This window comes from Lissotriton helveticus, chromosome 12 (genome assembly GCF_964261635.1).
Source record: "Lissotriton helveticus chromosome 12, aLisHel1.1, whole genome shotgun sequence".
Classification (NCBI taxonomy): domain Eukaryota; kingdom Metazoa; phylum Chordata; class Amphibia; order Caudata; family Salamandridae; genus Lissotriton; species Lissotriton helveticus.
In genome coordinates this window covers 772,646,568-772,668,185 of record NC_136073.1, presented here as the reverse complement: position 1 = coordinate 772,668,185, position 21,618 = coordinate 772,646,568, and the positions used below count along the sequence as shown (strand labels likewise).

Sequence of the window (21,618 nt, the reverse complement as noted above, 5' to 3'; positions counted from 1 at the left end):
AAGGCTCATCACTATTATTAGAACATTGGAATGTTGGGAGCTCCATTGAAAACAATGGAGTGCTCCGGGCTTATAATGGCTGGTATAAGCCTGGAGCTCCAACATTCCAATGATTCTTTGTTCACAGCTCTGGCTGTGAACAAAGGCTTCAAGGACACTGAGGGGATTCCAATCCCCTCACACTCCCATAAGGCTTTGTTCTTTTTTGTTGGAACATTCTGCCCTCTAGTGGCAGAATGTTCTAATAGCCTTATAGCCCTTCGTAGCTGGGCTATACCGGCTATTAAAGTCCCTCTCTAAAGTCCCTCTCCCTTGTTAAAGGCCCTCGCCTTCAGCTCGGGGCCTTTAACGCTGGAGAGGGCCTTTAATAGCCAGTATAGCCCTCTACGGCGGGCTATAAGGCTATAGTAAAGAGAGCTGGTTGGACAAGGGGTATGAGCGAAACACAGTTATCTAACAGCATTTATCTTCGAATTTACAATGAGACTCTCTAATCTCACTTTGGGGTACCCAGAGATCCATCTAGGCTACCTCCATGGGCTCAGTCCCCCTAATGCTCTACTAGTATCCTACCCTAAGTCCACATTTGCAACTACAATGGTCTGAGACCTAGTGCTGAAGAAACCCTAATTACTACATCCTTTAATTATGGAGCTCATTGGTGTCCTCCACGTCCAGTCAACGGTATCCCTACAGTCCTTGCTAACCCCCCACTCCCATCCCCTACCAATATAGAGGTGCAGATCCTGATAGAGTCACTCGACCCCCGGTTTCCACAGTAGGAGAAAAATAATTCGATAATAAACATGGTTTATTGTTTTATTTTCAAGTTTTGCTGCTGTTGCTGTCAGAGGGGTAATGCTCCTCCACCATAGAGGGGGAGCCGCCCCTGTCTACCACTCTTCTTCCTTTGATAATCCTTGTTACACCTCATCGCAATCCTCACCCTTACGCCCAATACCACTGTGTTGGCAGATGTAACATAAGTCTGGAATGTTGGACTGTTCACACTGTATGCTAATTTTAGTTAAAAATTAATTTCCTGGAATTAAAAATACATACAACTGTTTTGAGGCAAAGCATTCCCATGCATTTTCAAGGCATGTGCAGTTGACAAGTCCTCCTCCTCAGCGCATGGTTTAATCACTTTTTTATCCAGTTAAAAAATGTCACACCTCTATCTAGGAAAGAAACAAGCATCTCTGCGCCCATTTATGCTTGTCCTTAGAAAAACCCAACCTAGCCACACATTGATCATACTTCTTCATTTTCCAGTGACATTACAACCTCGGAAGTCATACTGCACAAGGTTCACCTCTGCTTAAAATGTTTTTTTTTTTTAATGTAAAAACGCCTCGTAATACTTTTTCTTTTAGATAAGCCTATCCTTTAACCTTAGGTACACAAAGTAACCAACCAAGCAAGATTACTACTTAGAACACACCACCACTAGACCTCCACATACCTAAAAAGAAAACAACACCCAACAGCAATCACCCCATTTAAGAGAAATAAGGGTCTGATTAAATCAGGCTATAATTCATTTCAGTCTACTCCAGAGTACACAAAGTACTGTCCCATTTTAGAGCTCTAGGAGGCCCAGCTGGCCGACTGTTAATTGATTCTGAAAAGGAGTTTGATTCAGTTGATTGGACTTATCTTAATGATATGCTTAGTGGCATGGGGTTCAGACCTCAATTCGGGGCATTTGTTAGGGTCTGATATGCAGGCACCGAGGCATGGTTTCATGGAGTACTGTCAGATGCCCACTGTCCCCCCTCTTATTCGTGCTCGCCATCGAGCCGCTGGCGGTGTGGATCCAATGTGACACCCAAGTTTGAGGCTTGGCGTTGGAGGGCCGCATATTTGCTATACGCAGACACATCATTTTATTCATGTCCAGAACAGCTGACACTGAGCCCAGAATTCTTCAAATCCTGGGTATTCTTGGGGAGGCATTGGGGCAAATCCCTACTGGTTCCATTGAGGGGAGACTTCCGGGATGAGGCCTGGCAATCCAGATTCCATGCGCTGGGTTACCTTTCAATACCTCAGACTGCGCGTATCCTGGGAGCCGGACCTAACATGAAGCTTGGACCTTGCTCTTGTGAAGCGCAGGGCCAAGGAGGATCTTTTGCTTTGGCATAACCTTCCCTTCAATACCATGGTTAGGATCGCATTGTACAAAAAGATGATCCTTCCAAAATTACTCTGTTTTACAAAACTACATTTTACACATACCACAAGCCTGGTCTGACCTCGTTCTGTCTCAGGACCGTAAATGTATCTGCGCCGGTTGTAATCCCAAAGTAGCCTTTGGAAAATGCCCTTGGGGGATGTACGACGGGAGCCTAGCCATGGCAGACATGCGCCCATACTATTGGGTGACACAATTACTCCCTATTAATGAGTGGCTACATGGAGGTTGGAAAGACCCTGACTACAGAGGCAAATTAAACATAAGGAGACTGGACAATGTACTCCACATCCTTTACATTGCCCCCACTCCATCCAACATCCTGGTGGTACCCCAAGTGGCGTTTAGAGCATGAGGGCCGCTCTCTGGTGGTTAGGATGGAACCACAAACTGACAAGGCAGGTCGCTGTATCAGGTGTCCACTCTAGATGGGTTTAAGGGATGGGACTCTGTTGGATTATCTAGAGTGGAAAACGTTTGGGGCAGAAGCCCCATGAAATCATTCCAAGACCTCAAAGCAGAATTTCAAATGCCAACCTCCTAATTCCACCGCTACGTACAACTTCGGAACGCACTACATACCTTGCTAAGACACACTACAGGACTTTCCTGTGTTTAGTTCTTTGGACAACAAGATTCTTATGGGGCATTTAGACAAGGGAGGGGTATCCCAGATCTATAAATCCCTAGTGGTGCACTCGCCTACATCACTGACCCCTCTGAAAGAGAAGTGGAAAGGTCGGGTGGGGACCTGAATGAGACAGACTGGAGAGGTGCTGTATGGCACATTGCACATTAACAATATCTGCCAGACTCCGCTTAATACAATTCAAGAATTTACACCAAGCCTATATCCCTCCCCTCACTTTGTGGAGAGATGGCCTCACTGACTCCTCAGCATGCCACAAGTGTAAAGACCCTATAGGGGATTTCTTCAATGTATTTTTTTTTTTGTCTTATATGTGTCACGAACTAGACTCGAGACATCGGGTATCGGAGCGCTTTACATGAGCACCAGTTTCGGCACAGCTGGACAACGTCATTTATTTTTTGTTAGGCATGGCAATGTATGCCCATTGGCCTGCCATCCTTGCTGTTCTATCTGCCGTGGTGGGTACCACTATTGACACCGAACCTAGGATTACTCTGCTTGGTATCATAGAGGATATGGGGGGACAAGGGTGGGTCTGGGCGCGTTAATAGCCAAAAGGGACCTCTTAAACGGCCCCTTCAGTTGAAGCCTGGACTCAGGGAAGGGACTGGAACTGCAACTGTAGGAAACGATTTACAAAGCCAGGGGATGCCCCTGCAAATACGAAAAAATCTGGAAAATTGGTGGGGCTACCACAGTCTGACGATTTAGATGAAACCCATGGAGCTCCTCGTAACAGTGGGAGGGACACTGTTCCGGGAACGCAGAACAGCAATGAGGCAATGTGTATTAGTATCCATATTGAGCAAGGCAAATGTTTTGTTGTTAACATGTTAAATGCCAATAAAACGTTACTATATATATATTTTTTTTAAAGTGATACCACCACAGCCACCACTAAAGGAGCACCTCGAGCTACATATCTTATTAATAACGGAGTTCCCATTCTCTGGGAGACCAGGAAATTATTTTCAGACTAAAATCAACCGCTACTCACCAGCTCATGACCTTCACTCTAGACTTTAAGCACAACTGAAGACTGCTATCATTAGACTAATCAGACATGAAAGAAAATTCGGCTAGCAAGAAGCTCGGAAAACCTCACAAAATGCACACAACAACTACAACTTGTTAGAGTTCATTCCCAGGCGTGTGCACGGTCCTTCTTCTGAAGGAGGAGGAGAACATTGGTTACTATGTAGTATTTGCATAGCCCCACTTGTCTCCTAAGCTTGGGGTTCTGCTGCACTCCCAATTGCCTAACCACATTACTCCACTTTTTCACTTGACTTTCCAGGAGTAGGAATTAGTATCCTTGGTTTTGTAGTATCATTCACCACTAGGATTTTACGACTAGGGGTAATAATTAAATCTACCTGGACACCCAAATCCCCCCTCTTGTATACATTATTCCTCAAGAGTAGCTAGATCGAGCGGATACATTTAAATGCAGAAAGTGCTGGACTTAGAAGTGATACAATTTGAGAGATTTAGAACTTAGATGTAATTTGAGAGATTAATTACTAACCACTCTCAAACTCAATATCCAGCCAGAGCTTCCCAGGCGTCAAACAAAATTCAGGCTGAATAATATTTTGAGAAACATGAGAAATGAGCACCCGAATTGCGCAGGATTAAAAGGTCCATCTTTCAAATACATACTTTCTGGTAGAAATAAAGTACAGGTATTTGACAAGGCTTGGAGAGAACCTACTAGCTTAGCCGATTTAATGACGACCAGAAAGACTGTTTTCAATGCCAGCTTTTTTGTGGAAATAAATAAAGTGGTGCAGGTGGAAACTCCATTGAAGTCAGAACCACATTTTGTGTCATCTAGTGGAATGCAGGCCTCTGAAAGAAAATAGTTTGATTGACTTGTGGGTAGACTAATATCGAACTCACAAAGAAACAGAGCCCACACTTGCATCAGCTTTTAAGCAACCGAGCAACACCACAGACAAACATACAGATGAACAAGCTTATGGACACATCCTCACAGACTGCCAGACAGAGGCGACATGCACTTAGAGCTTTACACCCATGCATTCAGAGTAACAGGCATGCAAACATCCACGAACAGAGACAAGCACTAAGTTTCACAGAAAAGTGCATTGCACACAGAGACGCATACGTTCCACAAAACCATGCATGCACTTAAGCGGATCACATAGCCTGGCTCTCAAAGATGGCAAGGGCAACAGACAGATAGAGAACCAGACTGGAGGCTGCTTGAACAGTTAAACCAGGGGTCTCCAATGTCGGTCCTGGAGGGCCGGATCCATGCCACATTTTTATGATAACTACAGTTATCTAAATGTGGATATGCTAAATATCTGCCATGGATCTGGAGGGCCGACATTGGAGAACCCTGATTTAAACGTTAACGTTTCTGTAGCAGTCAAGAAATTTGGGGTTGAAAAAAAGAGAATATGCCAACACCCATAGAACTCTTGGCCTCTTCTTGGCCGACAAAGGGTGACGAACATACTTAAAGCCCCGATACCCATTCAGTCGAACTAAGAATAAAACAAAAGCAGTAGGTCTGTAAGCAAAAGGCACATAAGACACGGCAGAGGTAGCGCTGCCACAGACCTAGAGAGATTGTTGTCTGTCCCCAGCTGGATCTTACTTATTACAATCTTATACACACCCAGAAGGATTGGCAAGGGATGTGGGGCGGATGTGAGCATGCCCTGGGGATTACTAAATTATGGGCAGCAGATCTGATGAGTCATCGAGGACTGCTTCATGATAAGGCACAAATCTCGGCATGTAAGAATGATTAGCAATACTACAATTGTCAGTGTGGACGGCTGTGTTTTGCCCTCAGTGTTCTACCAGATCTAGAAGGCATAACATGAATCAAGAGAGGGGAGACTAGCTTCACGGAAAGGGTGAATAATTTAAATCACAGCCTTCCAGCAGGCAGGAGTAGGTAGAAAAAAGATTAAGTTAAGAGTCTTCAAATACTTCCCACAGAATGAGTCGTGGGACCGACCCACAGTACTGAAAAAGCAACAGTAAAACTTGAAAAGCTGCAGCAGACCAGGTATGTCAATTGCGTACGTGTAACATGAACACACAGGAACTGGGCGGGCCAGTTCAAACGTGTAGTATTTAAGTTTAATTATTCACAAAGAGCCTCAGAAAATGTAATGGACTCCTGAAAACCACCCAAAAAGACTTGGCATTGCCGAATATGACCTATGAAGTCATGGTCGCAAATTCCTCCTGGATCTACCCACTGCCTCTGTTGCACCATACTTTGTGGCCATGGTCATGCTATACACATAAATGTGACTACGTGGCTGCTTTCTAAAAATCTTACTTTATAGTATATTATAAATATACACTATCACTTTCCACCTTTAATGAACCAAATTTCCAAAACTCTGGTCTTTTATCATCAATTGGCCCACTGAATACTAACGACTTCTTCAGATATGGATAATATTCGATAACATTTTAAAACCTAAAATTAACAAGACAGCAGTGTATTTATCGACCCTATTTCGCTTTGATATCTGGTAAATGTGCATTAACACACAGTAGATTATAACATCTCGTTCCTGCCACTCAACTCTATTTACGCAGGCCGATGTAAAACGTAAAGAAAAAAAAAGAACAAACTTCCCCACCTTGTATGGCATATACAATGTACAAACCTTTGCATAAACCAATGCACTTTGTCTACATTTGCAGAGTACCAATATCACCCATAGACCTAGGCTCAAATGAGCTCAAGGAAGTTTGTGAACAGCATAACTTAGATTCATGTTTGCCTTTAGGTATCTATCTTGGGCCGAGGTTAATTCTTCCTTTATTTTTCATATAGATACAAAGGACGCCTACATTTTTTCAAATGCCTGTATCCTATTATACAATATGGCCGCAAAGTTTTCCATAGCATGCATTGACCACATTTTGGCCCACCATATATATGATCAGAGGGTAAAATGGAGTTTTCCAAAATTGTCCGATTGTCAGCCTGGCTGCAGAGAACAGGTGAGCACCGTCGCTATGAATTATAAAATAGAAATCATGGAAAACCCACATAATCTTTTCTATCCTAGTTAAAAACTTATATTCGTCATCTTTTTCAAATTACAATTGTTGGGTCGTAACATATTCTGTGCCATTTCACCCAAAAGTACTTGTTCTAATTTACCTCTTAATTTCAACAGTTCCATATACATTTTACAGGAACAGGTGCCCTTGTGATCAGCTTTCACAGAGGCTTCAGCCTTATGAGCTCTATTTCTTCTAAAAACAATGAGGAATGTGATATAAATCCCCCTTTATTATGTCTTTAGCTGCATCCCATCTGACAGATAGGTTAGTGGAATTCTCATTATTTCACTAAAAAATAATGGTTGTGTGCCTCTCAGAAGCCATACCGCACCATGCAAACTCATTCATGTATCACTGTCTCTCCGGATGGGATTTTATTGTCACCAAAGCAATTTCTTTTTTAAGGGTGTACAATAGCGCAAATTATTAGATAGCCTTGATTTATACAGAAAACAATCAAGTCCACTTTAATGCAAGGACACATTCTAAGGGTGATCAATCCCATCTATTCCCTTGAATAAGACCCATCATTACCACTGGTGCTGGGTGTGAGCATGCTTTTGTATATGTTTGATAATGCAGCTTGTATTACAGTTCTAGAGGAACCCTAAAATACTCCATGTTTGTATATTAGGTTATATGAATGGTTCATTTATTTAGCATGTGTGTATCAGGGCCATGTTTTAGGCCCCAAATAGCGTGACTCTCTAGGCTTCATTTGTTGTAAACTAACAGAAGCCTCACCTCTAATTCTACAACAGAATTGAAATAGTCCTTCGCAATAGCTATGAAGTTCAATATTCTTCAGGTATTGTAAAAGAATAGCACATAATAAACTCTACGTCATTAAATACCAACATTTGTGTGGGCACCAATTTTGGTGGTTCAAAATCAGCCTTCACTACATTACCTCCAAATACAAGAGAATCTCTGACAGGTTGTGTTTCTGAGGACCCCTAATTGGCATGAGTAGAATTGTATAATTCAGTGGAAGGAATGAGAAACACACAGTTCTGTGCCAAGGTCATAGCTTTCGCTGTGGGCTTAGAAAATCTACAGGGTGCGGTCATAAAAAACGGGTTCTCCCGACACAAGCCTACAATCATTAACTGTGACCCTCGGTATGACATCCTTTCTCTGTGCTGTCCCTTCCTTCCACACCATTTTTCTTCTGTCCTTTTCCTTCTTTATTATTGTCTGTACTACTCTACTTTTTTATAAAATGTGTGGTTAAGCTCTCACCTAACAATTCACAGATAATAACTCAATACAATGATAATAAAGGCAACATATTAAGCTATCTGTATCTCTTATAACTGCTTATTATTGCATAGTATTTTAATCTTATTGGTTATGCAAATATGAAAGCATTTAGATCTTTGTTCAACCTTTTCATCTTATGCCACTACCAAAGATAAAATTGTACGTTTTAGTTCTGTAGGAAGACTATTATGAAAAGCCTTCACAGGCATATTAATACCTAATCATGTATATTGTTATCTGTCTTCGTCTCACATTTTTAAAAAGGTCTAAAAGAAAAAAAGTGTGGCAAATGCAATGGTAAACCATTAAGCTACACGTGTCAATAGCAGGCAGAAAAGTGGCTGAAGAGTCGAGACTCGAGTACTACCATCTTTCAAATTCTAGATTTCAATGCATAATCATACACCACTGAGGCCTGTAACAACATCTATCAATTTGGCCTCATAGAATAAGTTAACTCTATATGCCAATCCTATCTCTCTCGCAGGTCCTATAACAATGCACTTGTAAGATTGCAACTCAGTACATGCATTTTCCTAAATCATAGTTAACAATTAAAGTTTCCAGATCACTCTGTGAGAACCAGATCAACATTTATACACAGACTTGGGATTTATTTTACTAATTATTTTGAAAAAGCATTAGTAAATTTGTGTCTAATTATTCATATCAAGACTACAACCACCACCACGCAATGAATGAAAACCCCAGACTAGAAACACGAGTGTAAGGAACTGCCTAATTTGGCAAGTTACCACCAAAGTTTTGGACTGATGCAGCTCGTTTTTCGACTCGGAGAGTGCACTGAGGCCTGCTAACCAGTCATCAGTGCCAGTGCTTTGACCCCATATATTGAATACCTAATTGCCACAAAAGTTTTTACTTACTTAGATGTCCCTAGTACATGGCACCAGGGTACCCAGGGACTGTAAGTTAGTGTTCCCACAAGGGCTGCAGTACTAATTGTGCCACGCTGGAAGGGGAAACTTGAAAACGATCTCTCAGCCTCCCCCCTGCAGACTGGTTGAGCAGTTTTAAACAGATAACTCAACTCTGTCATTTAAACCAATGGCAAAGCCCAAACCTCCCTATTTAATATATATTTCACCCCCTACAGCAGGCCTATTGAGTTCTAATGCAAAAACAACAGTTGATGGACAGAATGAAGAACAATGTCATACATTCAGTACAGAGATCTGGGCCTAAATCCATCGTTTTTTTGCTCACAATGCCATTCCAGGGTACGCCCAGACGTGAGACCCTTGCTCACTTTGCCACTGGATTCAAGCTAGCCTGGCTAAGGAGGGCTGTTAGCCCGAAACTGGTCCCAGGATACCTGTTTCCGGTCCAGGGAAGACATGGGTTGGCAGTTCGGGCTGGACTGTTCCCATGAGGCACAGGGTCCAGACTGATTCCATATGGCTGTGTCTGAACTGGGGTGGCAAAGTGAGCTAAAGAATGATGATGGATTCAACCCAGATCTGTGACTGGGGCGAGTGCTTGAAAAGTTTCAGCACTCCGTCCATCATCTCCTTGTGTTTGCTTTATTGAGTTCTAAGGCAGGCTGCAACATTTTAAAAAGTAGAACAGGTCTTTGATGTGGTCTACCATTAAAAGCTTGCAATTGTCGTTTTTACTGTAGAAGAAGATGTTAGTAGCCTCAATGACATGTACCGACGTACACGCTGATAATTCAGCTGTGCTAAATACTGAATGGGAGTTCTAAAGTTGGTACTTCAAGGTATCAAACAACTTGTTACATTAAGCCCAACTTGATGCCCTTATCCAATTTAATGTAACTTTTTGCTACATGTGAGTTTTAGAAAGTTGCCTCTCTGTTGCCCATGCTTCCCAGTGACCATTTGCAGATGCTGGCTACAAGCAGCCTTCTGCATGCCTGGGAAGACATGTAAACGTCCCCCATGATGGGTAACAAGAGAGGCCTGCAGCTGGAGGAGGCGTAACCTGTTACTGGTATGAAGCTTTATGGGGTGTTAGCCTAAAAGGCGAGCTTTAAAAGGGAACACCCATGCGAAGGGCTGCTTTTTTGTCAGGGCGGACAGGTTGGTGTAGGAGACAGAAAGGGGCCCACATACTGGATAACCCGTTTTCCCATTTTCGTGTAGACCCTAGGTAGCCACACCTTTAGGGAAGGCTACCAAGCTTCACAAACCAAGAGAAGGGTTCAGACAGGGAGAGAGCAGAATAGAGCACACTTTGATAGCTAGATGCCACATTTCATAAGAAGTTGTGACAAGGTGGAAGGGCACCAGGTAGCCCATTGGCTAGTGATTGTGACCTAACTAAAGCCACTTTTTAGGCATAAAAGAGGAACCTTTGGCCCCCAGAACTCAGATCTCGCCTGGATCGGAGAAAAAGACCGAAGAACAGGATGCAACAAAGTTGGACTACACCTGTTGCTGTCCTAACAAAGAGAGGACTGTGCCTGCGGTGTACTGCTCGAAGAGAAGTCATTCCCATGCCAGAAGCAGAGACTTCAAGAGTCAGTTGGCTGACTTCCTTTTCGCAGCAAAGAATCACAAAAATTAAGGAAGCCTGCTTGGATGAGATGGTAGCCCAGATCACCAAATCGTTGCTCCTCACCGCAGCGAAGCCTCTGAGCACGAGACCGGACACTCAAAATTGGAACCTGTGTCTGCTGGACGCAGGAGAGCCATCAGAGTGCAATTTGGTTGTCCAGAAGGAGAGCTATCGCAAGAATGGACCAGTGGTTTGGCTGTGACCAGACTAGTAGTCCAGTGGCGACTGAACTTTTGCTGGACCAAAGACGACTTCGAAATCGACCCCTGTTGCCCAAGTCGCTCCACCAGGACCATGGACCGAGGATTATCCTCAAGGACGCTCCCAGTTGACCACACAGCATGTTCAGCATCCTTGATCATCTGCAGCATCCTGCATCTCTTGCATCAGGACCCCTTCATGGAAGTCAAAGGCAACTAGCCACTGACACTGGAACTGGACACAACTTTTCTTGTAAAGGTTACTGTTCCACTGGACCTTAATGGTCATCCTGACAGGTTCTTTCAATAAAAAGTTCTATCAAGACTGATTGTGATTAGTTAAGATTACCAAAGTGTCAAATTTGTTGAATTTGCCAATGCTGGATTGCGGTTGAGTGAAACGTCTTGATTTTTTGCTTCTTTTAAAATCTAGATCTCCGGAACCCTCCCTTGGATCTTTTTCATTTAGGATTCCTTTAATTCATAAAAATACTGTTTATCTTAACAAATTGGTGTTGGATTTCTTGAGTCTGGTATTTTTTCATCTTCAATTGGTTTCCCTGCAGGCTATTACAATGTGGTCGTAAGAACGACTGTGTTGTAACAACGCATACCATCACCCAGCAAGTCATAACAACAACTTGAGGAGGGGTCAGAAGGTGTTGGATTTAAAATCCAACACCTTCCCTACTGTTGCACAGATTGGAGTTGGAATAGTAAATTAATTTCTACAATAATCATACATTTACAACCCAATTCGCCAAGGGATTGTTGGCAGTAAAGGTGCATTTATAGCAGACAATGCTTGCATTTGCTCCTGCCAAGAATTCAAGGGATTCCTGGCAGTTGTAGATGTTTTTACTACTACGGGTTTCTCCATCATGTGTGCCAATAAATCCGCAATAGGAAACTGCATGCAGGTGGTGGGGAGTACATGTAACAAGCATTTGCAATGCAATAGGTCTCACATTAGGAAAGTGTGAGCTATTGGTATTGTAAATGACACATTTTTTAAATTTGTGTTGGCTTTGAAAATATATAAATTAATAGCATTGTTATTCACATGGCCAATAGCTTACACTTTCCTAATGCGAGTCCTATTGGCTAAGGCAATGCTTGTTGGTAGCAAGCAAGGACAGTGCTGTTGTGGTGCTGAGTGATGATGTCGTTGGGCTGAGTGATGTGGTGGTGCTCCCGAGTGATGTGGTGGTGTTCCCGAGGGATGTGGTGGTGTTCCCGAGGGATGTGGTGGTGTCCCCGAGGGATGTGGTGGTGTCCCCGAGGGATGTGGTGGTGCCCCCGAGTGATGTGGTGGTGTCCCCGAGTGATGTGGTGGTGTCCCCGAGTGATGTGGTGGTGTCCCCGAGTGATGTGGTGGTGTCCCCGAGTGATGTGGTGGTGCCCCTGAGTGATAGAGGGTGGAGTTGGAGGGTAGAGTTGGAGGGTAGAGTTGGAGGGTGGGGTTGGAGTTGGAGGGTGGGGTTGGAGTTGGAGGGTGGGGTTGGAGTTGGAGGGTGGGGTTGGAGTTGGAGGGTGGGGTGGGAGTTGGAGGGTGGGGTGGGAGTTGGAGGGTGGGGTGGGAGTTGGAGGGTGGAGTTGGAGGGTGGAGTTGGAGGGTGGAGTTGGAGGGTGGAGTTGGAGGGTGGAGTTGGAGGGTGGAGTTGGAGGGTGGAGTTGGAGGGTGGAGTTGGAGGGTGGAGTTGGAGGGTGGAGTTGGAGGGTGGAGTTGGAGGGTGGAGTTGGAGGGTGGAGTTGGAGGGTGGAGTTGGAGGGTGGAGTCGGAGGAGGGTGGAGTCGGAGGAGGGTGGAGTCGGAGGAGGGTGGAGTCGGAGGAGGGTGGAGTCGGAGGAGGGTGGAGTTGGAGTTGGAGGGTGGAGTTGGAGACCTGTCTGGATCTGAGGTGAGCAGGTAATTGCACCATTGATCGTCCAAGAGATAGATCTCTTTTATAAGTTAGGTTCCAAATTATGTTCGCCTTTAATATGTAACGAGCCGAAAGGACGTTACATGTGATGGCCTAACCCTGTGATATTACCTGTTTCACTCTGTTTACATGGATCCGACGTACTCTGATACACAAAATGACAAACCTCTTTTCAAGTGCCGCAAGGTGTTTGAACTTTCTGGTGAAAGTATTTGCTTTCTCCAGCACTTCAGGAGTCTGCTCGCGAACCCTGTCACTAGTACTTCACTTTTCCTTGCCTGCCCCCGCTTGTTCTTAGTAACATCATTGCACAAGGAGAGGCCACACCTGCTCTCTATACTTTGATACTAAAGCATGTGTTTTCAAGTGCTGTTCCACAAAGTGACGGGAATCGGCCTTCAGTGTTCAAAACAAACCGCAAGGGACATTCAGGGACGGGGCTAAAGAGACCCCATTTCTTATCCCAACCTCCTCAGAGGAACATAAAATACAACTCACTTCAGCACCACAGCGATGTCTGTTTTGCCGAACTAGAAGCGCTAATATCAGGACGGACACCAGCGTTAGGCGCTATCTAAAAAGCCTGATCGTGCTGCTCAGCTTGCAAGTGCCTGGGAGTGATTCAGTTTGGTGTGTTTTGTTGCACAAGGTTCCTCCCTCACTCCAAGCAAACGCCCGACTCGACAAAAGTGGACAATCTTTCCAGTACTATAAATCTACGTTTGATTGTTCAGTGAGCTGAATGCCTGCTGCACAGCCCCAAGCCTGTAATCTGAAGGTCGCAGGGTTTAAACATTGATTGTACATGTATGCTTTTTAATTCGACTAAATGCGAGCCAATACACAAACTGATTATAAGCAAACAAGAGACAACATAGTTTGTGATGGCCATAAGGGCCTCAAGGACAGGCATGTCATGATTAAGATAAGCATCAATCTTACTTTTGTAAAACAATAACTTTTTAATCTTAGTAAAAGAATATGTTCTATTATTATTGAAGGAGAAAGAAAGACCTAAGGTTTCTCCTCGAAACTAAAGTAAGCTACATGTAGTGACGTTACAGTGAGGAAGATGACTAAGTGGGATTATGTACTTGCTGTAGAAGATTATATGTGCAAACCGTATGACTACCAGGGAGCCAGAAAAAAAGCAATACCTGTTAATCACTTGACTTTCACTCTGCAAGACAGTGATAACGACCAAGCAGGATATAAAACAAGAAGGCATGCGTATGTTACGAGCGAGGCTTGGAAAGCAGGCGAGAGAGGCGGGCTCTGCTTTGATAGGCAGGAAAGTTCCTTGGAGCCTGCGAGGTTCCGGGAGATGCCCCGCCTCTGTGCCAGGCTCGCGGTGACGTAGCTCGCCCGGAGCGCGGCACCTTGGAGGCAGAGGGGTGTGTGTGTGTGTGCGTGCGTGATTTCGAGAGGCTGACTTGCTGTGGGACTGGGACAGGAGATGTGCACGGCGCGTGGCTGTACGTGCGCGTACAGGCGATGAAATCGCAGACGGCCCTGCGCGTGCCCATCCCCTGTGCAACATTCCCGGCAAGTGAACAACATAAGGTCTTTTCGCTGGAATCAGCGCTTCGCCCTGCTAACACCAGCGAGACCTAAAAAGGCGTGGTTAGCCATATTGAATTTGAGAACAACCCTAAACTTACATATTTGTAGGCATTAACAAGCTGCCATCAAAAGCCTTTACCACCCAGGAAATGGGTAGGAGATTTATCTGAGCCAAGGGGTGCAGTAACCCTACTTCAAGAGTGGAAATGGAACAGATCAACCCCAGATTTGAAGGGGATGTACGGCAAAAGGTTTCTTTCCATGGGGGAACAAAGTCTTCCCTGCAGAGGAAAAAAATTGCATTTGCACCGCAACCGCATTTCCCTTTTGCTCAGTTGCGTGTTATTCAGAATTACGCTGCAGGGAAACAGGAGCCCAGGTAATGTGTCTCATAAAACTCACAACAGAATGTTGGAATCTTGAACCTGCTGGCTTTCTAGGCATACGTACTCAAAAATGTATACAAATGCCATACCTGTACATAATCTTTCTTTTACTGGTAACGATTTCCTACCATTTTGAAAGGCTAATTACAAAATAACTGGCAGGACTGCGAAAGTAGATCCTCAACTCCTTTGACAAGGTCATCATGCATTTTTTCATCATCTTGTGCATATGAAATTAGAGTGAGGGCATCTTACTATTGCTCATTCACTTTGTTTTAACTGAGGAGACAGATAAAGCAAAGCAGTCTCAGCTGGGACCTGAACTCCTCCTGCTGAAGGAGATTCCAAAAAAGTTCTAGAAAGTCAGGGGCCCGGGCCAACTATGTCCAATGTGGGGCAAATAAGATGACTTCTGCCCATACCATCTATTTTTATCCACCATACAGGTCATTCAAAGAATAGTAGGGGGCAATTTGTGCATAGGTGTGTCTTAAGGGAGGCCGGAGTACCTTCCAGAAAATTCTCTTGAGGAATCCCCAAGGAGCAAATATAAATCACACATTTAGTTTGTGTCCATGAAGCACAGCTCATTTCTCAACTTCGAAGCAGTGAGCCATCAGCAGCCTTTTTTCAACAAGGTGTGAAGAAAATCATGGCCTAAATGAATTTTTAAAAATGGCAGAAGTTGGACTCTTAAAAAACAAGGGTGCCAGTACAGTAGTAGGTAGCTGCAGAGAAGTTTGAAATTCAAGCTTTTGTCCTTTGGAGTCATGCTGCACCCGCTTCAATACCTGATACCACCACCCTCCTTTTAACATGACTATTCAAGCTAGTTTCCATTGGAGAATTGAGTGAACAAAGAAAATAATTGGTTATCTAATGGGAGCCCGGAATCCCCAGCCACAGGAACCAGCCCATGCAGACCACAATTTGAGTCAGTTTTACCCGACGTGTACTTCCCGCACGATGTGTCTCTGTGGCCTTGTGGTTGAGGTCTCTGACTCTCCTCCGAAGGATATGGATTCATATCCTGGCGTTTCGGTTGTTGTGGTTTCTGTGCTTCGATTACTATTTATGTTATAGGGCCGTGGCCTGCATGGGCTGGTTCCTGTGGCTGGGGCTTCTGGGCTCCTTCGGGTTCCTTCCGATTGGTGTTTGTGTCCCTGGTGGGCCGCCCCGCTGTCCTGTTGTGGTTTGGCTTTCCCTGGTTGCACTTATGGTCTTGCATTGCTTGGTCTGGGGTGCTTTGTTGGGCACATGTCTCTCTGTTCTCTTCACATCCTGGACATGAGTGATTTGGGTGTGAGTGGGCTCCGCTGTATGGAGGTGGTGGGTCTGGTCCGGAAGCCATTTGGGGGCTACCGTCCTGTCCTGGTTCTGGTGGTTGTACATATGCCAGTACACGCGGATTCATGGTGGTTCCTACGTTCGGTGTGGGAGTCAGGTGCTACTGTTCGTTGGGTGGTTTCGGCGCCTCGGTTGGAGAGGTATTCCTGTCGGTGCCCCGCAGACTGGCTCTGTTGCGAGGACTGCGGTGGTTGTTGGGGGCTCAGTCTTCCACTACTCCCCGGCAGCTCCATGTTCAGCAGCTGTTGTCTGCTGCTGTGGTGTTTGTTCCATGGCCCCGTTGGCACTTGTTCCCCCTGGTGTGTCTTGCACTGGGGTTTTGGGTTCCGGCTTCTCTGGGTTGTCTGCTGTTGTTTCCGGGGGTGTGGCCATTGGCCGCGGGTTGTCCTGATGGCTGGTGGTTTGATCCTCTTGCGGGGTTGTCCTTTTGTGTCCCGAGAGCGGTTGGTCCTGTGACTGTCTTGGAATTGATGGGAGTTGATTGACCTAGGAGCTCTTACTCTATGGTATGTCTTATGCCTCTGATGGCGCAGGCTCACACGGGACAAGGGTACATATCCTGCCTCTGCTTTCGTAGTATCCCATGGTGGTTTTGGTTCATGTGGTGCTTTCATTTTGACCAGGGAGCCATTGCTCGATGGTAGGTCTTGTGCCTCTGGTGACGCAGGCTCGCACTGGTCTAGGGTTTGAATCCTGCCTATGCTTTCTGTGTGTCCCATAGTCGGTTCGGTTGGCCTGGCCTCTTTTCTGCCTTGGGTCCTCCTGAGGTTCATGATGGTCCGGTTGGACTGTGCGATGGTGGTGTGTTATGTCATCCACCGTTGGCGTGCAGGGTTGGCTTCTCTTGACGGATCTGCTGTTCAGCCGGGGGCGGGATCTTCCTTGTGGTCCCTTTGGGCTTTACGTCTGCCGGGGATTTTGTTCTCGGTGGCGGCTCACCTGTGTGGGGTGTTTCCCTCCCTGTCCGAGTTGAGCCTGTCGCTGACCTAGTTCGGGGTCCCGTTGTTGGACCTATTTTGCATCTCCGGGGATTGCCTTGGGTTGAGGTTGTTCTCTGGTTCGGTCAGACGCTGTCTGGAGGGTGGTTGCCCTGGCCTTCTATTGTACGGGGGCCTGCTGTGTGCTTTTCCCCCGATTGCGCTGGATCCGCGGGTCCAGCTGCGGGTTGTACTGGGTCGTGCCTCGTTTGTCCTGGTGGCTCCGGTTTGGTCTGGGTGGCCTTGGTTCCCTCTGTTGTTGTGGTTGGCGGTGGGGCCTTGCTGGTGATTGCCAGTGGTCCCTTGTTGTCTCCCCTCTGTCTCGGGGGTGTCTGGTCTGCTTGCGGGGTGGCTGGGGTGTGTCTGGACCTCCTGGCTTTGGGGTGTTCTCCTTCTGTGGCTGAGTTTTTTCTCGGGCCGGGAGCCCTTCGCCTCTCATGTCCTATGCCAGTCATGGGGTTTTCTTTCCTGGATTGCTGTCCGAGTCATGGGGTTTTCTTTCCTGGATTGCTGTCCGACACAGGGTGTGTCTGCATTGGATTCCGGTGCATGTCTTGGATTTCTTGGCGGTTGGCTTCGACTTGGGTCAGGCTGTGTCCTCCCTTGCGCTCTGTTGGCGGCTGTGTGGGCCTTTCGGGGTTCGGGCGTTGAGCTGGTGAGCCCCTTGGTGTCCAGGTGGTTGTGGAGTTGTTTCCTCTTGAGGCCGGTCTTTCGTTCTTTTGCTCCTTGTTGGAGTTTCTGATTTTGCCTGTTTTCTGTCCTGCTCCTTTTTCTGGGGTTTAGGGGCAGCTGCTCTGTTTGGCCGTTGTGCGGGCTCTGGAGGTGTGCCTCCTTCCTGCTGTGCGTTTTTCATAGGGTGGTTTCCCTTTTTGTTTCCTTTGGGCTGGCTGATCTTGATCAGGGGCCTTCTGTGGCTACTCTCCGTCTGTGGCTGAGTTGGCTGTGGAGACTGCGTTTGGGCTTGTGGTGTGTTGGCGCCTGGGTCGGTTCGAGGTTGCTCGCCTCAGGGGTGGCTGCGCGATGGGCTTGCTCCCGGGCGGCTTCCCTGGCTCTGTTCTGCGTGGATGCTGCTTGGTGTTCTCCTCACACTTTTATGTCCCGTGGTCGTTGGGTGATGTGTGGGACTGTGTCACCTGGGTTTGGGGACGCAGTGTTGCGTTTTGCTCGTGTTGTGTGACTTTCTGCATGTGCTGCTTAAGTCTGTTTTGCTACTGAGTGAAGCCGATTCTTGCTTTGGTCTCTGCTCCTTAGTAAGGACTGGGACAGGCAGGGCTGACGAGGAGATAATGACCACTTACTCACCGGTAATATTCATTACTCCGAAGTTGTAGCCCTCCCCGTCCCAGTCCAGGTTCCCATCCCTCCCTCCCTGTTCGGCTTCTTGGGCTTGGTGGTACAGGATGTGGATGGGCGTGTCCAGCCGCGGACGGTGGAGGGAGTTCCGTGGGGAGGGGCAGGGTGGGGGGTACTAAACACCGGAATATAGATAATTGGAGGCAAGTAAACAATTAAATTAATAAAACGAATTTCGTAGCGCACCCTGTACAGCAAAATCCAAAGCAGCTCGCGCTACGAAATTTGTTTACTTACCTCCAACTATCCATATTCCGGTGTTTAGTACTCCCCACCCTGCCCTGCCTTTCCCCCACACGGAACTCCCTCCACTGTCCGCGGCTGGGCGTGTCGCAGGGTTATATGCCTCCGGGTGTGGCCTGGAGGGAAAGGATGGGTTTTTAGTTGCTTGGGAGTTTCTGGTGGGAGGAGCTATGCTCATTAGTAATGACTGGGTCGGGGAGGGCTACGACTCGGAGTAATGAATATTACCGGTGAGTAACCGGTCATTACAGCATGCCTCACAGAGCATTGCTTGCGCTGCCCAAGCTCGACCTAAAAATAGCTCTCATACACACTGGGCCAAGAGGCAGGGCTCGCTATCTCTTGTAAGAAAATTCATTAATGAATTACACTCCAAGGGGAAGAAGTATGTAGATTTAAGTAGGTCGGTTGGCCAGCCTACCAGGAGTAACTACTTGTCTGCTCAGCCTCCGGACCCCAACTGACTCCCTCCGCCAAATGTATACAATTAGGAAAGTTTACTTTTTCAGTACATTTGATGCAGTTGCATCTGTGATGCATCCTTATTCTCCAAATCTAAGGGCAGAAGTCATGGGCAGGGTTGTTACTTAGGGCAGTGCATATCACAGCACAACGCAGGCTGTCCTTCGGCTTCTCCAAAGTTAAAACCACATAATAAACACACAAAGTTTTGAGTGACATCACAAACAGCTGCACGTGGTATAAACCAGTCCACTTCCCCCAAAAATACATCCCCACAGAGACAAACTCTACCACCCTGCCCAAATCAAAGGCATTTTCTCTTGACCTATTATTTCATTCCCGAACTACTACACTCGTCCTGAATACAGTCCTTCCACAACAGTCACAAAATCATATAGTCATTAAATTATGAAACGTTAGAGTGTTATAAGAGTAAAAAAACGTTTCTAAATCTTAAAAACAGCACACATTTTTGCATAATTTGAGGAAACACAATTCACCATCAAGTGAGGAAGCAGTAGTGAAAAACACTTGCTTAGTTTAGTTGCATCACCAGCAGGAATACCTAAAGGAGATCTTGAAGTGGGAGCGACAGAAACTCCAAAATTATAAAATTATTAATACCTTCAGCGTAAAGTTACTTTTTAGGAGGCGGGTATTTGAATATGGTAAAGCAAAGGTGAATTTGTGCATATGAAAACACTCATGGGATATGTACAAGATAGTGGTAGAGCGCGTCATTAGCCGTCGTGGCTTAACGCCGCGCTCGGCCACTTCTGAAACACAAGGCTGCACCATATTTACAAGAATGTGGTGCAGCCTTGCATTTACCCCTGCGATGGCACTAAGTTTAGCACCTTAGCGCCAACGCAGCATAGTGCAAGGGTGTCTGCGTGCAGGGGAGGATTGTTTATGTGTAGGAAGGTGTCCCTTCCTGCACATATACAATCCTAAAATGCCATTCTGTCACTTTCATGTGTGCTTCTTCATGCAGCAAACATGAAAGTGACAAAGGTTGGTTTATGTACAGGAAGACACACCTTCCTGTACAGAAACAAACCATGGCATTTCCTTCTTCCATGTGTGCTGCACAAGGCAGCACACATGGAAAAAGCAAAAAAGAAGGAGAAATAATACATTTCTCTTCGTTTCACCAGCTTAAGACCTGGATTTACCAAATTATTCGACAGGCTGACTAAACTATGGCAAGAAAATTCAATTATGCAGAGTAACAAACGAAAGTTCTGTGACAGTACTACTTCGTTCTTTGGACATTTTAAAAAATGACAACGTTTTCTCGTTGGTACCAGTTCTCCTCTTTGGTAGCAGTTTATCACTTAAAAACAACTAACAGGTGAACAGTTTTCTTTTCAAAGGGCCTTCCAATATGCGACAATAGCTTGATTAATTAATTTTGGTTAAAAATCTGCAAATTACGCAGGTGATGAATTGGCTACATGTGAGGGAAACTCATAGATACGTAGATCACAGCAACACGTCGTAATATCAGGGGCCCTGCTATCAAAATGCTTAAAAGCATTCAGCCGCCCTTTGTAAACTGTGTGTGTGTGGGGGGGGGAGCCTAGTCCCATGGAGATGCATGTAAAGTGATGGGGGGGGGCTGTGCATTGCCTATTATCTCACCCCTCTACGGCTGCCCCGAGGTGGGCTATAGGGGCAAAAGAAGGGCATGGGTACAAGAGCCACGGTGAAGCACTCGTAACTCGAAGTACAGTCCGGGTGGCTCTCTGAGTTGGATGCTATCATGAAAACTGCCGGTACCTGAGGCCGAAAATAGAAACCTGTTGGGGGGAGGGAAATACTTACTTGCACCTACATACGACTCTTCCAGGCGCCAGGCGCTGAGCAGTCGAGGCGACAGCCACAGTGGCCGAACAGAGCCTGCCCACTGACCTCGAGTGCAGTGCCGAGCTCAAACTGAAAGCAAAAACAAGCACGATTTCCCCTGAAAAAAAGCCCAATACAAGCAGAAGTCCTACCAAAAGACGCACCCTAAATGCAAAACTTCTCCTGGTAACGACATAGGCTAACAAGCGTCAAGGGCGAATGTATTAAGACAAGAGAAATGACAACCGTTCGGTTAACAAACACTTTGAAGATATGACTTTCTTAAACGAGTAGCCGTTAGATTAAAGACTGCAACAAAACGTGTGTAATACGGAGATCGTTATTTTATAGGTAGTTCTTTTTGCAGCCACTGATTTACGTTTTTTGTTGCTATATCGCTGCAAATGTGCATTATTTATAATTAATTTTAGAGTTTATTTGTAATCAGTTTGATTTGTTATAATTGGTGGACTTAAGGTTGAAACCACCAGATCCCAGTTCTGCGCAGCTATTATTGGGCATGCACCAGATGACCCAATGGCCTCGGCAGCAAATCGACCCTGTGCAGTTCATCAATAATACTATAGTTTT

General features: G+C 45.8%; 1 protein-coding gene across 1 annotated transcript in view; it reads right to left on the bottom strand.

Moving 5' to 3' along the window:
• Positions 1-21,158, bottom strand: part of MRPS21 (mitochondrial ribosomal protein S21) — a 189,659-nt gene extending 168,501 nt beyond the window's left edge. The window contains exon 1 of the mRNA XM_078670382.1: positions 21,007-21,158. The gene's annotated coding sequence lies outside the window, so the exon portion shown is untranslated. The remainder of the gene's footprint in view (positions 1-21,006) is intronic.
• Positions 21,159-21,618: the final 460 nt, after the last annotated feature.